The 12,060-nt window shown below is 40.2% G+C and overlaps 1 protein-coding gene and 1 pseudogene across 1 annotated transcript in view; both read left to right on the top strand.

Moving 5' to 3' along the window:
* Positions 1-12,060, top strand: part of BMP4 (bone morphogenetic protein 4) — a 190,821-nt gene that overhangs the window by 89,614 nt on the left and 89,147 nt on the right. The window lies entirely within an intron of this gene.
* Positions 3,672-4,869, top strand: LOC112921332 (dnaJ homolog subfamily A member 1 pseudogene; annotated as a pseudogene).

Raw genomic sequence — 12,060 nt, 5'->3', positions numbered from 1 at the left:
ATTGGCTAGAAAAAAGGTATTGCTGTCTGAAATCAATTCTGATCTGGAAATGCTATAAAGAAATGTTAAACATTTACATAACTTACCCTAACTTTCCAAATTCATTTGTTTTCCCTTGGAAATAACCAAGAATTGGTAGTAATATTGAAAGATTATTTCATAGGGAAGAACACCATAATTTGGGGAGTGATTATGATACTGTGGAAAAGAACCTAGCTTTTAAGAGGCAGATGAGTTTGTGTTTAAATGCACAATATGCCACTTCTACTTCATGAATCAGGAAAATAATTTAATATTTCTATGCCTTACCTCTCCTTACTTATAAAGATGAGAAAATGACACCTACTTCACTCATAGTTACTGTATTAATTAAAGTAATGAAATATTTTATGTTTGTTTAGTACATGGCTCAATTAATGATTATGACCTTTTTTTTTTTCATTATTGCTCTCACTGTTATTGACTGTGGTCTGTGGTTTCTGAAAATATGTCAGAATACTTCTATTCCTCCACCACCTTCTGTTTTAGCTTGTTGCTTGCAACACCTAGATTGCCAGACATGATCATTTCCGCTAGTGTGTTTGTTGATTGAGTTTAAACCATCTGGATGTAGCTTGTCAAATTAGCCACCATCCATAAGTCTTAACACCCTCTAGAAAAAAATGGTCATCTATATGGTGTAGATGCCTAGTCATGTTCTGAAATGGATGGTGGTAGAGATCGACCAGTAAGACCTTCTAGGTTCTTAGAACATGGTATATTAGAACAGATAATAACATGAGAATCTGTTGAATTTCTAATTAGGTAATATTTTAGGTTTGCCTTTATAATCTCTATTTTGACTTTAGTTGAAACCTTGAGACCAACAGGAAACCTGTATGGGTCCTACTTGGTGGTTAAACGACTGTAAACTGCATGAGGACAGAGCCTGTGAATATTTTGTCTACTACTTTGTATCTCAAAGCCAACCAGTGTCTCACACATAGTAGGTGTTCAGTGAAAATCTGAAGAATGAGTAGGTAACCACTAGGGAATATAGAGCTGGACCAAAGGCTGCCAGAAGGAGTTCTTAGGACCTCTATAATATATGTTAGAGTCTAGATGGGACTGATACGACCCTGCCACATTAATTAATTGAAAAATACTCCTCCTAGCATGACTTGATAACCCCTGAACTATGCAAAGCACATTTCCCCAGCATTATCTGTCATTGTTTTTCAACTCTATTTCGTGGGAACTCACTCAGGTAAATACTGCTTCTCTGGCCACCAGAATTACTGAAATGGAGTCACTGGTTCTGTCTATATATTGTAGAGGAATGTAAATCCTAACATAGAGGTATCCCCTCTCTAGCAAAATGGTGAGTTAAATTCAACATCCGTTTCTTGAATATAGTTCAGGAAGGGGCAAGTGATATGCAGTAGGATATTAAAAAAGGGAGACTTGCTATATAGAGTGCTGTTTTCTAGAGATTTTGAGGTGCTTATTTGTACTACGGCAATTTCAGGGAAGAGAGAGCATTTTTTTTAAGGTTAGGATTAAATAGGATAAGACATGTGAAGAAATAGTCCTGGGCCTGGCACAATATAATGCCCAAAGAGGGTTAGCTAGTTTTGTTTTATATTCTTATTAGAGATATTAATATCATCACTGTATGGATGCTGTGGTGCTCCTCCCAGATCTTCCCTTAAAGATGAAGACACTAATTCCTCCAGGTGCCAGCAGTGTTAACTGATTATAGCTCAGAGCTGAATCTGTCTCCAGAAGTTGCCCTTCCTGAAAGGAACTTGTTATGGACTGAATTGTATCTCCTCAAATTTAAATATTGAAACCTTACCCCCCATAACCTCAGGATGTGATTGTATTTAGAGATAGGGCTGTAATAAGAGGTAGTGAAGTTACCTTCACTAAGGTAAGGTAAGGTAAGGTAGGGTGGGCTCTAATGCACTCTGACTGGTGTCTTTATCAACAGAGTTTAGGATATATAGAGAGACAGCACAGGTGTGCATGCACAGAGGACAGAAGAGTTGTGTGGGCCTGGATCCTGAGGGTGCTGTGTAGAGACAGCAGGAGGGCAACCATATAGAAGCCAAGGAGAGGGGCCTCAGGAGAAAGCAACCCTACCAGCCCTTTGATATTAGACTTCTAGTTTCCAGAATATGGGAAAATAAATTTGTCCTGTTCAAGCCATCTGGTCGGGTATTGTGTTGTAACAGTCCCAGCAAATTAATGCAGAGGCTTCACTTTAAGTTACACCCCAAATAGGGGCAGCCTGCATTCAATAACTGGTCAGTGAGGGGGACACAGTGTCCAGAACCCTAGCCTGAGTCTAGTACATCTCTCAAGGGCTATCCCAGCTCAGAGCACTCCTACAGTATTTGCTAAGGCTCTTGAGGTTCCAATTCTTTCTCTGTCCAATCCTCACTCCCCTTGAGGGATTGTCATTGAGAGTATCCTGTAGTAGACTTCTGCACCAAAGTCTATTACAATGTTGACATACTTGAGAATCTTGAAAATGGAGGTCCCCTTGAGCCCTCTGGGTCTGCAAAAGTGGCCTACCCTGTTCTATTAAGCTTAGAACCATCCCATTGCTTATAGCTGAGGCAGAGATCTCTGTCTGAAAAGACTTGTATCTGACTCAGGATCTATTCCTCCCTCCACTGTAGGCTACTAGATTATAATTATGATTAGGTCACAGTCCAGTCCAGCCAGGAAAGTATTGGGCTTGCTAAGGAAGGCAACATCTATAGGAACTCAATCGACATGTATTGATTAGTCCAGGAGCCAGGAGAGTTGCCTGGGAGTAGATCCTGAGGATGTTGGATCAAAGTGGTGGAAAGGAGGTGGGAGTAGAACAAAAAGTTGCAGGAGAGCTTATCAATATGAGAGTACTCATGATACAGGATTTAAAGCTCTGGCAAGGATTCCAGGAAATGGTGCTAACATGTTATTAGTTTAGCTCTTGGAAGTTTGGAGAATGATGGCCTCACTAAATGGAGTAGAAAAAAGAAATGATTAGTGGTTTGGAGTAGGGTTATTCTAGAATATATATGTTACATAAAGCTGAAAACCCACAAGTAAACTGTGTTACATAAAATGGCCAAAAGAGTCCTCCATACACCAAAGTGAGATGTATTATGCTGGTGAAAGGATCCCAGCCATTGAGCTCAGTGGTAATTGTCCTTCATAGACAAGGTCTGACAGTAGAGTTGTCATTCCAGAATGGGGCTCACTAATAGCAGTGGGGAGCATAAAGCCCTTAGACAAATTGAGACCAGTGTGGTGGTACTTACCTGTCAGAAGCAGGTGAGTACAATTTCATAACAATTGCCTGCCAAAGGAAACGGACCTATGGAAGACTAGGGAGATGATGAATAGACAAAGCATCACTTAGAGGTCCCTGGGCAGTTAAAAAGTGTGTTGCTCAATGTACACAATTAAAACAAATAAAAGGTAGAGAATCAGAAAATTGAGGGTAGCCATCTCAATAAAAAGTCACAATCGTTTTTAAAGAAATGATACTGAAGCAATTGAATAGCCGTAAGAAAATTAAAATGAGGGAACTTTCCAGAACGCTCCATGAGACGCGGAGGAGCAGCAGCTGCCCAAGCTGCCCCCAGCAACGCGCTCCTTCCCGCTTCCCCACACCGGCCGCGGCCCTCTCACCAGCTGTAGAAAATGGTGAAAGAAACCACTTACTATGATGTTTTGGGGGTCAAACCCAATGCCACCCAGGAGGAATTGAAAAAGGCTTACAGGAAACTGGCCTTGAAGTACCACCCTGATAAGAATCCAAATGAAGGAGAGAAGTTTAAACAGATTTCTCAAGCTTATGAAGTGCTCTCTGATGCAAAGAAAAGGGAATTATATGACAAAGGAGGAGAACAGGCAATTAAAGAAGGTGGAGTTGGTGGTGGTTTTGGCTCCCCCATGGACATCTTTGATATGTTTTTTGGAGGAGGAGGCAGGATGCAAAGAGAACAGAGAGGTAAAAATGTTGTACATCAGCTCTCAGTAACCTTAGAAGATTTATATAATGGTGCAACAAGAAAACTAGCTCTGCAAAAGTATTGATTTGCAATAAATGTGAAGGCTGAGGTGGTAAGAAAGGAGCAGTCGAATGTTGTCCCAATTGCTGAGATACTGGAATGCAAATAAGAATTCATCAGATAGGACCTGGAATGGTTCAGCAAAATTAGTCTGTGTGCATGGAGTGCCAGGGCCATGGAGAAGGGATCAGTCCTAAAAATAGATGTAAAAGCTGCAATGGAAGGAAGATAGTTCGAGAGAAGATTCTAGAAGTGCATATTGACAAAGGCATGAAAGATGGCCAGAAGATAACATTCCATGGTGAGGGAGACTAAGAACCAGGACTGGAACCAGGAGATATTATCATTGTTTTAGATCAGAAGGACCATGCTGTTTTTACTCGATGAGGAGAAGATCTTTTCATGTGTATGGATATACAGCTGGTTGGAGCCCTCTGTGGCTTTCAAAAGCCAATATTTACTTTTGACAACCGAACCATCGTCATCACCTCTCATCCAGGTCAGACTGCCAAGCATGGGGATATCAAGTGTGTGCTAAATGAAGGCATGCAAATTTATCGTAGACCATATAAGAAGGGTCACCTAATCATCGAATTTAAGGTAAACTTCCCCGAGAATGGCTTTCTCTCTCCTGATAAACTTTCTTTGCTGGAAAAACTCCTACCTGAGAGGAAGGAAGTAGAAGTGACTGATGAAATGGACCAGGTAGAACTGGTGGACTTTGATCCCAATCAGGAAAGATGGCGCCATTACAATGGGGGAAGCATATGAGGATGATGAACGTCATCCCAGGAGTGGTGTTCAGTGTCAGACCTCTTAATGGGGCCAATGAATAACACTGCTGCTGGCATTTTATATGCAGTAGTGGATGAGTGAAGGACTATAATCATAGCTCACTACTTGCTATTGTTTTTGTTTTAATATTCAACTATAGTAGTGTTTTAAAAGTTAAATGAAGAATAAACTCAAATATAAAAGCTCAAAAAAAAAAGAAAATTAAAATGAAACTTCGCCCTTATAACATATACAAGAATTAACTTGAAATACATCTTAGACCTTTTATATTTATAAAAGCAAAAACTACCAAACTTATAGACAAAAAAAAAAAAAAAAAAGAAAGAAAGAAATCTGTGTGACCTTAAATCAGGCAAAGATTTTTCAGATAGAACACAAAAATCATGAATCACAAAATAAAAATATTGTTATTTACTTTATCAAATGAAAAGCTCTTGCTCTTCTAAAAAATACTGTTGAGAAAGTGTAAAGAAAGCTAGACTGGGAGAAAATATTTGCAAAACACGTATCTGATAAAGGATTTGCATCTAAAATATATAAAGTACTTTAACAAGTCAATAAGAAGACAAAAAATGCAGTGTAAAAAATGGACAAGAAATTTGTATAGACACTTGAGCAAAGAACGTATTTAAATGGCAAATTAGCAATAAAAATGTGGTCAACACCAGTAGTCTTTAAGAAAACAGATTAGAAGCATGATAATTAGCCAGGATTCATGGTTAAGATATTAAACATTTAGAAAAGGTTAACCATATGAAGTCAGAGATGTGCTACACCTGGAACTGTCATGCAACTGCTGCAGGAAAAGTAAAATGATACAAACGTTTTGGAAAATAGTTTGCAGTTTCTTCAACAGTTAAACATGTACTAACTAAAAACTCAGTAATCCCATTGGTAAGTATTTACCAAATAGAAATAAAAACATCTCTCTGCAAATGATCATAGAAAGTATATTCATAATAACCCCAGATTGGAAACAACCCAAATGCCTATCAACTAGTGAATTGGTAAACATTTTGTGATATATCTATATACATAACACTACTCTGCAATAAAATAGAATGAGGCGCTGATACATGCAACAACGTGGAATCATTATGTTAAGAGAGAGACACAAGATTACAATGTATGACATAATTCCATTTATATGACATTCTAGAAAAGGCAAAGCTATAGTAACAGAAAGCAGAGAAGTGTGGTTGCTAGGAGCTGGGAATAAGGAAGGGAGAATTGATTACAAGGAGCACAAGGGGACTTTTTGGGATGATAGAAATGTTCCATTTTTTCATTGCGGTGACAGTTATATGGCTGTCTACATTTATTACAACGCAGTGAATTGGAACTGAAATGGATGAACTTTATTGTGTAAATTTTATCTCAAAATGATTAAAAATGCTACATTAAAAAATGTAAAATTTATAAAGTCATGCTTCTTATCCCAGTTTCCAGATCTGAGCTAGTGTGTAGATCTGAAATTCACAGCAGAAGGATATATGAAAATGATTCCAACAGTCCTTCTCTAAAGAGATCTACAGCTATTTCTTTGAGTAACCATACAATGAGGAAAGGGCAGCTTATGGACATTGAAAGACTGTTGAACACAGGATTCAAACTGAAATTGATAGCTGCGACCTGAAGGTCATCACTGTCTCTCTTATAGAGAGGTGACATAGGAAGACCAGGTGATCCTTGGGACCCTGGCCTACATTCGGTTCACAGTGGGTCCACTGGGACTTTGGACTCACCTGGTGCCATTTCCCTAACCCTTCAGTGCATAATTGGAGTGGAGATACATGGTAGTTGGCCGAACCCAATGTTGGTTGGCCAAACCCCATATTGGTTCCTTGACCTCTAGTAAGAACTGGTGCAGTGGGGGAAGACCAACTGGAAACCTCTGAAACCCCCACTCCCAGCCCTGGCAGTAAGTAAAAACACTATTGCATACCACAGGGAATGGTAGAGATTAGTGCCAGTCTTAAAGATCTAAAGGATGCAGGGGTCATGGTCTTTACATATCTTTGTTCTTTAGTTTTCCAGTCTAGCCCCTACAAAGCCAGACTGATCCTGGAAGATAAAGGTAAACTATCACAAGCTCAACCAAATAGTAGTCCTTATTATAGCTGCTGTACCAGATGTGGTATCTCTGCTAGAACAGATTAACATGGACTCAAGTACCTAGCATACAGCCACTATCTGGCATATGGATTTGTTTCATCTTCATCAGGAAGGAGGATCAGAAGCAGTTTACATTCACATAGGATTAACAATCGTATACACTTTCAGTTTTGTCTCATGGTAACTGTCATAATATAGTCTGAAGAGACCTGGACTCTCTAGATATCCCATAGGACATTCCATGATATTGTTGACATTGTTAATCAAACTGGATGATTATGAAGTGGCAAATACATTGAAGCACTTGGTATGGCACATAGACTGTAAAGGGTAAGAGATAAACTTCATGAATATTCAGGAGCCTGGTATATCAGTAGAGGTTTCAGGAATCCATTGATCTTGATAAATTGTTGCATTTTTCACCTCCTATGGCTAACAAGGAAGAAGAATGCTAGGCGGGCCTTTTATTTTCTGGATGTTTCTAGTTTTGAGTAGGGCCCAGTGCAAGAAATGGACCCTGCCTATTTGGCCGCATGATTTGGCAGACCCTATGGTATTACCTGCAGTAAGGAGTGATGTGTGGAGTTTATGGCAAGTGCTAGTAGGAGAATCATAATGTAAATACCTAGGGTTCTGAAGCAATGTCATGCCTCCACCATGGAGAATTATATATTAATTGAAAATTAAGTCCTGGTATGCTTTGGGTTTCTGGTAGAGATGGAGCACCTACTCATGGAACCTTGAAGGGCTGGCCAGAAGTGTCTACCATTACCTGTGTTGTGTCAGACCTACCAAGTCGTAAGTTGCTACCCAGCAGCAATCCACCATAAGATAAAAGTGGTACATCTGAGAGTGGGCATGAGCAGGATCATAGGACACAACAAGACTGCATGAGCAGATGGCCCAGACTCCTGAGTCATCCACTGCTGTTGTATAGTTTCTTCTCTCATCTTGCCCCTGTGGTCACAGACATAATCTCTTATGACCAACTGACAAAGGAGGCAAAAGGCCAAGCTTGGTTGTGGATGTGAATAGATGAAGAGAAATTCTCTCAGTTAACAACACCTTTGGGCAGTGCAGCACATCATCTAATTTGTGTGGTAGGAAAAATGGCCAAAGGAAGAACATACACCAACATGTAGGTGGTTGCAAACTGCTTGGCAGATTGGTCAGGGGTCTGGATGAGAATAATTAGAATTTGGAGATAAGCAGATATGGGGAAGAGTAATGTGGATGGGCACATGCAAGTGAGCAACTATAAGGTTTGGTTTATTTAAGGGATATTATTCCTAATCTTTCATCCAGCTTATGGAGATACCAAGGTATGTGGGCTTCTTTCCATATTTTAATTGTTTGTTTTAATCAAGAGAAGGGAGGACAGATTTAATAACTTATCCCTTTGTAACATATGTTAACTTCTGGTCCCCATCAATGCCCTTTACCTCTATATTTAAATAATTTCTAAATTTAAAAAGAATTGCCTGGAACCATACCACTGTTCCCCAGAAGGGACAATTGTGAGACATTAAAGAGTGGAGAGGACACACTCAGCCAGAGGCAGAGCCCTCGTTCCAATTAATGAACTTCTTGGAGGAGAGCATAAGTAATTGGTTTTGAGATTGTTTCCACTGCCTTTGAAGGGCAATTGAAGTGCTCATCAAGATGTGCCAAATGTTTATAGAGTGCCTCTTTGGATGAGTATCTGTTTTAAATAAGTGAATTTAAAGGGGCCTGTAACTCACTTAAATTACACCAAGATGGGAGACTGGAGACAGGATATAGCTTCCAGTTGAAATTCCTTGATCTCTGGTTTAGTCTTAATTTTATAGATAACAAAAGCCATCATTGGAAGAACTTTAACCAATTGTGTTCAAATGGTATTCAGATGGGACACAGGCTGCAAGCTATCCCCAAACTGGTTGGTTCAGATCCATTTTCTTCTTAATGCAGTAACTTGCCATTTGTTGGCTCAGCGAACACATACAGTTTGTAGTTTGAAAAATCTCTTGAGCTCCTGCCTGGACAGAAGAAAAGGAGGACTAAGAGAATGCCATACCCTTATCACTGACACCTGAAAACCGTGGATCTGGCGAGTGCAAGGAAATCAGCTGCAGGACTTCAGTCAGGCTCATCCTGTGATTCCCCTTTCTTCCTCCCAGATGAATCCCAATTCGTAGTTTTCCAAGACTGCTATTTACCAGCTTAATGCACCTGTTTGAAAGCTTCAATGAAGTACACACTTGGCTGAGGTATAGAGAGGGAGTGCTAGATGACTCCGAGAGATAGCAAGGGGGGCTTTAGGATAGAAGATGGAATAGGTCTTGGAAACATTAAGATAAAAGAAGACCTGGATGTGCAATAAGAAAAAGGCCAGCCTGAAATTTCACTGTACCCTGCCAGGAAATGGAGGAAAGACTAGTAGATAAGATTGAGGAGGACTGACATCTAGACTTGGCTTTGCCACACTAGCTATGTGGTCTTAAGTAACTGATTTAATTTTCCAGGGCCTTGGTTTTCAAATGTAAAATGAAGGATTCAGAGAAGAACATCACTATGTGCTCTATGCCCTATTTTCATTTTAAGTTCTAAAGTTCTCTGATTTTATTTCTAAGAATGTTCAAATTATATCTAATTGTCTTAGAGATTTCAGTCACTTCGTATTTGGACTGTGGAGCTGTGTTTGCTTCTGTATCTAACTCAGCTTGATCCTGACAACTCAGCTTGCTTTAAAAGTACTACACATTGCTTCTCTCCCCCCACCCTCCTCTTTAAACACCTATGGACATCACCTTCTTCATCACCACAGTGCTCAAAACACACAGCAAGAGGATGACCCCTGGCCTCATGCAGGCCCTTAGTGCTAGCCCAGGGGTCCAGTTGCATTGCTCTATTCCAGTCTTTCCCTTATTTCCTAGACAAGTGTTTCACATCTTTTTATTTTTCTTCAGACCATCTGAACCTTCCTCCTCATCCTACTCATAGCTGATGAATATGCATCCTGTTTTCTTGAGAAAATAGAAATGGTCAGAAAAGGAGTTATACCAAATCCCACTGCCTCCTTTACCCACCTGTCTGCATCTTTGCCTTTACAGTCTGCCTCCACTCCTGTTACAGGGGATGAATGATATATATGTTAATCTAAGGCTAATTCCTGTTACTTGTGCATTCCACCTCATCTCCTTTTGCCACTCAAGAACACTGCTCTAGCAATCGTCCCCTCTCCCCACTTGCTTCATCAATTTTTCCTTCTGTAATGAATCATTTTCATAGCATACAAACATACTGATGTTCTGTCTAGCTTTTTTTAAAAAAGATTTTTATTTATTTGACAGAGCATGAGCAGGGGGAGTGGCAGGCAGAAAGAGGGAGAAGCAGGCTCTCTCTGCAGGGAGCCTGATGTGGGGCTCAAACCCAGGACCCTGAGATCATGACCTGAGCAGAAGGCAGGCACTCTACCAACTGAGCCACCCAGGCGCCCAATACTGTCTAGCTTAAATGAAAATTCTCTTTTGTTCCCACATTTCTCCCACACTACTGCTTCATTTCTCTATTGCTCTATACAGTAAAATCCTTTAAAAAGTTGTTTCTACTCAGTGCTTACAATTTATTCTCTCCTTTTTCTGAACGTGCTCTAGTGACTTCTGTGTACCTGCATTCAGTAGTCAATTATTAGTCTTCATTTTACACGACCTATCCCAGCATTTGATCCAATTAATCACTCTTTCTTTCTTGAAATGGGTGTTATTTTTTTTTTTTTCCACTTAGATTCCATGACACCTGTCAGTTTTATCCTACCTCCCTGCTGCTTATTTCATTCACCTTTGCTGGTTGGTTCTTCCTCATCTCCTCAACCTCAGAGCATTGGGCTGCTCAAGACTACAGTCCTTAGGCCTCTTCTATTCTAATGGACCCACTTCCTGCATGGTCTCATCTAGCCTCAGGACTTTAAATTCATCTGAACTTTGATGACTACCAAGTATTTGTCTCCAGCCCAGAAATTTTCCCTTACTCTTGGATTCATATAGTTAATTATCTATTCAACAAGGGTATCTGAATAGGCATCTAAACTTAAGATGTCTAAAACCACAGTCCTGATTCTTCCGCCCTTTCTAATCTCTGCCTCTCTTGTAGCCACTGCATCAAAGTAACTGACATCTTCATCTCTCTAGTTACTCAGGCCAAAACCCCTGCAGACATTTATGAAAACTTCTGCTTACATCCCATTATGTTGGTGGTTCTACCTTCAAAATATATCCAGAGTTCAGTCACTTCTCAGACTTCCACTCCTATTTTCATGGTCTCCCTTGTTGGTCTCCTTGCTTCTATTCTTACCACCTGTTGTATCTCAGCACAGCAGGCAGAATTGTCTTGAAAACTTTAAGTCAGATGATGTGACTCTTTTGCTCACAACCTCCCAGGGGTTTCTTATCTGGCTCATAATAAAATCCAAAGTTCTTATGGTGGTCTGGGATATCTCTAAATTTTCTCCATCAACACCTTCCCCCACTTATACTTCTCTTACCTCATTTCTTACCACACTGCCCCCTCCACTTCAGCCACACCAGCTTCCTATCTGTTGCTGCCTCAGTGCCTTTGTTACCTAGGTTTGGCATGCTCTTTCCACAGATGACCACAAGGCTCGCTATCTCACCATACCTGCCCTGCACTCCTATCTATTTTACCTTTAATCTTTCACCACAATGTTTATTCATCATCTGACATAGATCTACTTTAAATATTTCTGTTGTCTGTCTCCTCTCCCTAGAGTGGAAGCCTCACAAGAGCAGAAGTTTATTCTCTTTGGTTCACTGCTGAGTCCTCAGTGCTTAACACCTGGGCTTGGCACATAGTGAATGGCTGATACCAATTTGTTGAGTAAATGTGTGAATGTATAAGAATGTATAGGCCAGGCCCATGGGTTTGGGGGAAATTGAATTGGGAGACACAGGAAAGGAGGTCTAGGGGCTTGCCTCTTTGGGAGCTGAACTCCCCATACATCATCTGTGAATATATCAAATGTGAAATGGCATAGCTTAATTAGGTAACCGGGAAATGCTGAAACTCAGGGAAGTAAATTGTCATTTCGTTCATTTGATGTGGT

The sequence above is a fragment of the Vulpes vulpes genome, chromosome 6 (assembly GCF_048418805.1).
Source record: "Vulpes vulpes isolate BD-2025 chromosome 6, VulVul3, whole genome shotgun sequence".
NCBI lineage: Eukaryota > Metazoa > Chordata > Mammalia > Carnivora > Canidae > Vulpes > Vulpes vulpes.
The sequence above is the reverse complement of the archived record's forward strand: the minus strand, read 5'-3'. Positions and strand labels throughout refer to the sequence as shown.